The sequence below is a fragment of the Aethalodelphis obliquidens genome, unplaced genomic scaffold (genome assembly GCF_003676395.1).
Source record: "Aethalodelphis obliquidens isolate GAN/ISIS:26980383/991018 unplaced genomic scaffold, ASM367639v1 scaffold20, whole genome shotgun sequence".
Taxonomy (NCBI): domain Eukaryota; kingdom Metazoa; phylum Chordata; class Mammalia; order Artiodactyla; family Delphinidae; genus Aethalodelphis; species Aethalodelphis obliquidens.
Window position 1 is genome coordinate 6,186,300 of NW_020837964.1, and position 5,497 is coordinate 6,191,796.

The window sequence follows — 5,497 nt, forward strand, 5'->3', positions numbered from 1 at the left end:
TCACATTCTGAGGTGCTCAGCTCATAACAAATAGCAAGCAGGTGACAGTGGTAGAATTTGAACATGAGTCTCCTGACTCCAATCCATACCCTCCCACTCCCCTGTGCTCCCACTCACCCCAGGATAGCCCCTGAGCTGCAGACGTGACAATCACCACCCTATGTGGACCATCCAGACCGCCCTGTTTCCTTCCACAGCAGGGGTTCCCCTCCCCTCCTGTGTCTGAGCCAGACAGCGTGATTTCCCACTTCCTGGGATGGCATGTGACCCAATTTCTCTCCTGCCTTGAATCTTATTAATCCAGTTCCTCTGGTGCTTCAGATTCCATTGTGAGTCACATGGGGACCATCCTCTGTGCTGTGTCATGTGCACAGAACATCCTTCTTACAAACAGCTCCCGAGGCAGTGCACAGAAGTTGCAGAAGTCCACAGCCCAAATGATCCCCTTGAGAGTCCAAGATGCTCCCATTGATGGGCCAGTGAGAATTTTCTGGAGTTACAGCCCAAGATGACCAAGGCTCCAATTGCCACCAGACTGCTCTATCACCCTGACTGCCTGAGGTCATCATCCCAAGTCTATGGTAAGTGTCCTTTTTTGCACTTCCTTTTTAGGGACATTTATTCAGCTCTCCCATAGTATTTAGTATGTCTTGAGCATTAGACAGTCTCCCCATTGATCAGACACTATCATCAAAGGCTCAGACCAGGCCTAAGCAATGATCCTTTGCTGTTTCATTGCCACTCAGTTCAGATCCGATGTTGCTATTAAGAGAGACCAATTACTGGACCACAAAGCAGTCTCCTTCTACCGTCTAAATTTACAATCAAATCAGACTGACCAGGCAAAATGATGTAACCAACTGGTTAGTGATTGATCATTGAGAAAGCTTTGAAGAAAAAATCTATTCAGTGGGTGCAGTCAAGCTTTCAGGCATGGTTTCTATGTAAACATGCTTTTGATGGGAATGTACAAAAAGAAAAGAAAGACACATATCCCTGTTGTAAATACTGAGCTTCTTCCAAGTCTCAGGCACTGGCTGAGCCCTGGAGTTACTACAATGAACCAGATGTGGTCAAAACCTTCAATAAGTCCACCAGGCAATCAGAACATCTCATCACAGTTCAAGATGGTGAGAAACAGGAAGTTCGCCATGGGACATGGTGCCAAGGGAGACCAGGAGAGAATGACTCCTTTACCCTGGTGAGTCAGATAATTGACCTTAAAACGGATGCCATCGGGTGGAGAAGGATGCTGGGACAGGAACTGGAGACTGGAGCTCAGGCTGAGCTGCCTCATGATTTTCAATGCCTCCCAGCCCCTCTGCTGACCCTCACTCTACTGGTTTAGAGCACTTTTCCAGGGTGTCCTTGCCACATGATCTCGCCCAAATAGTCCTAGGCAGCGAGTCTACACTCCCATCTTCCTCCAAACACCCACTCACACTCACATACACACCACACTCCCATGCACTCACACACATTCACAAACTCACATACACACTCGTACACTCTCATACACATTTGTGAGTGTGCACACACATATGTGCTTTCATTTTTCCCTTCAATCTTACACTCACTTTCAAATTGAAGTGGATCCTACAGATCATGGGGATACTGAAACGAAAGGAATCCAATATATAGGGCTATTTGCCCCCAAGACAGCATTCTCAAAGCAAACCTGATTTATGCCAGGACTTTTTCTACACCAACTTCAGCCTGTTCTCCACACAGATATCAGAAGGACCATGTGAAGATGCAAGTCACACTGTGTCTCCTTCTAGTTCGAAACCCTCCAATGGCTTCACATCTCACTCAGGACTTTCATACTGGCCCCTGTGACCTCACTCGCACCACCCTGGGATTCAGTCCCCTGGCCTCCTTTCTCAAACGCTCTAGGTGTTCTCTCCATTGCACCAGCCACTCCACTTGCTCCTCTCATGTCCAGAAACGGTCCTTCCCCAGATAGCTACGTGGCCTGCCCCCTTCACTCAAAATGTCATCTTTCCACTGAGGTCTTTTCTGGTTACCCTGTAGAAAATTGTGCCACTGCCTCTGCCACAGGCCTCTTATCTTCCAGTCCTGCTTTGCTTTAGTTCATAGTGTTTATGCCGTCTAATGTAGAGTATACGTTTCTCACTTTGTTTTATTTTCCCCATTCACTCAGGGAGAAGGCAAGCTCCCAGAGGGCAGGGACTGCTGTCAACTTGGGCCACAGCTGTTTCCCCAGTGCTTAGGAGAGTACCGGAACAGAGGATGGCTCCACAAATAAAGAATCAGCAGGAGATGGATTCATTTGTCTCAAGGCCCTCTAGGAGGTGGTGCAGTAATAGGACAATCATCTTTACACTGAGAGGTTCCAGACCAGAGCAAATGATGAGAGGGGGCTGAGTGTGACCCCCTCCTCCACCCAGGGCAGCACGATTTGCATTCATTTTATCGCTTTGAACTCCCATATAAGATTGCCTCTAGGGCTTCCCTGGTGGCACAGTGGTTATGAATCTGCCTGCCAATGCAGGGGACACGGGTTCGAGCCCTCGTTCAGGAAGATCCCACATGCCGCGGAGCAACTAAACCCTCAAGCCACAACTACTGAGCCTGAGTGCCACAACTACTGAAGTGGGCATGCCTAAAGTCCATGCTCTGCAACGAGAAGCCACTGCAATGAGAAGCCCGCACACCGCGACGAAGTGTAGCCCCCGCTTGCCGCAACTAGAAAAGAACATGTGCAGCAACAAAGACACAACTCAGCCAAAAATAAAATAAATAAATGTATTTTTTAAAAAAAAAGATTGCCTCTAATGAAAGATTTCTACTGCTTTAGATAATAGTTTTAAAACCACTCAGGCAAGAGCACAGAGACAAACAGAAATAGACTGGAGTCCAGCTCTACTACCTGTAACAGTGAGATGAAATATTGGCCAAGTCACATGTTTTCTGAGCTTCGTTTTCCGTATGTGAAAAATGAGGACAACGCCTACCTCCCGGGGGTGATATTAACAATATTTAACAAATGGTGAAGCCACCAATCAGAACCCACTGGTGTCAACATTAAGGGAACAGAGGATGGCTGTGCCTGGCATAGGCAGAAAGTCATTGAAGGATGAGTCCCCAAGTCAATCTCGGGACCTTCCCAGGCAATCTGGGGCCTTTGTGGTCCCTTTGGGAGACACGGAAGTGTGGGGGAAGAACAAGGCTAATTCAGGGTGAGCAATCAAAATCCAAACCTTCTTGCAGCCACCGTTGGAGTGCAGGCTCAGAATGCCCCAGAATGAAAATCCAAAGCAAAAGGTCCAACCCACCTTCTTCCTATAAGCCCTTGCCAGGGATTAAACAGCACACCCCAAAGCCACAGACAAGTCATAATATGCCCATATTTTAACTTGGTCGTATTATGCGCAGCATAATTAATGTTTAAAAAGCATTTCTGCAATAAAATGTCTCTGAGATAACCGGCATGAATCACAAGGAAGCTGTGGCTGTGTTTAATTTGACTGCAGAAGAGGTTTCTAGTTAGTGGAGCAACGCCACCAACAGCCCCTTACTGGACACAGCTACACACAGCCAGGTGACTGCACTTCCAATCACAAGCAGAGCCTGGGACCAAGTCCCCGGCGAGTGCGTTTCCTGGTTGTGAAGCCCTTTGTGCCCTGTCTGGTTTGGTAAGTGTGCTTGCTCCAATGTCTCCCGATTGCTGGGTCGTTTACCAGCATCTCCAAGCAGGATCTTCGAGTGACTGTTATGAAAGAATTCTCTGCTGAGACTGCCTGATGGCAGACTTCTGTCGAGTCATTCTCCCAACTGTGTGAGCTGATGAAATGCACCAATTATTTCAGAGCACCAAAGTTTGACAATTTCTTCATGAAATTAATATTTTAGTCCCCACATAACGATGGAGGCAAAATTAGTTGGGATGAGTAGAAAATTGACATGTCAGTGTTTTGCAAAAGGAACCAATTTCTCCTTGACACAACAGACTTTGTTCCTGACCATTCCTTCCCACTTCCTGCCTCTTTCATCCCTTGGCTCTACTTCTCTGGAAGTCTCAAGTGAGTGGGGGATAGGGTGGGGATGCTTGTCTCACCTATGAATTGGCAGGTGCATGGCTGAATCTGATAGAAATAGGGATGATTTCTGGACCTAGGAAAACATGATCTACTAAGTCTAAAGAAAATACTCCCCTCTCCCTGGATTGGCTATGGACAACAGGTCAGTTGCCTGGCCCAGTCGTGTAGATTTAACTGCAGTGCCCAGTTTTAAGTGCACATTACTTTCAACCTAAGTCATAACTAATCAGAACATAACAATCTGTTACTAAGTTGTATATCATTTACTCTTCTATGAAAGTATAAGTTGCATCAAGTTCATGGTTATCCCTATAATAATATGTTTTATACTTGCATTCCAACTTGCTTTGTAAACAATCAGTGTTGCCTTGTGGTTAAAAACTTGGACTCACAAGTTTGACTGCCTGGGTTCAACACCTGACTGCCATAGCTTCTGTGTCCATAAAGTTGATTCTGTCTAGTAGCGGGCATTGTACTCAAATTTCTGCACTGAGCATTGAACGGTAACACTTACAAGCATATAGAGTACTTAGTTTGTGAAATACTCTAAATATATATGATCTCAAGGAAATTTCCCAGCCCCATTGTAGAGAAGGAGGAGAAATTCTTTCATTTCTCAGGCTTTCTAATGGCAATCTCTCTGCTCTGAATGTTCCCCTTCCTGGTGACATTTCATCATCCTTCAGATTTCAGCTAAGGTAATACTTCTGCCAGAAGAAGCTGTCATTAACCCAGATCTGTACTTGCAACCATGAACTGCCATTGTACTCTCAACTTCTGTGGCAGCACTCACTTACTGTCATTGATTGCTTGCACTTCTGACCCCCACAAAACAGAAGCTCTGTGAAGGCAGGGAAGGTGTGCATTTTGCTCACCACTACATGCCCGGAGCTCAGCACAATAACTAAACCCTAAAAGGCATGTACTAGTTCCTTAATGCATGCATTATTGAACTAATAGGTGAATTCATTTGAAGACAGAGAAATTGAGACCCACATATGGCAGAGATGTTTATCGTTCCCCCAGTACCTCTGTGTTCCCTAGCATTTCCCAACCTCCTTGCAGTAGACAAAGTCATGTGACTAGTTCTGGCCAATGTGCTGTGGCAAAAGAAATGTGGTCCTTCAGGGTCAAAGCTTAAAAGAATGGATGTATGTGCTCCCTGCTCTCACATCCCCTGGTACAAAGATTGGAGTGGCTGCTTGTTGAGAAGATGGAGCACCAAGGTGGAACCATCTGGACCCTAAGTCATAACTTAGAAAAGAACTGACATGAAGAGGCCTTGGATCAGCAGAGGACTTTTCGTGAGTGACTGTAAACCCATGGTGATTCAAGGGGCTTGTTACCATAGCATAACCTAACCTGACCTGAATTATTCAAAAGATTTTCCAGGATGACACAGCACACTGGCATCCAAACTCAGATCTCTTGAA

At 46.0% G+C, this 5,497-nt stretch overlaps 1 long non-coding RNA gene across 1 annotated transcript; it reads left to right on the plus strand.

Moving 5' to 3' along the window:
• Positions 1-411: 411 nt before the first annotated feature.
• LOC113627327 (uncharacterized) lies at positions 412-2,547 on the plus strand. The gene is made up of 3 exons (XR_003435518.1): positions 412-581; positions 1,025-1,201; positions 2,165-2,547. It is a non-coding gene; the product is annotated as an uncharacterized LOC113627327 (long non-coding RNA).
• The last annotated feature ends 2,950 nt before the right edge of the window (positions 2,548-5,497 follow it).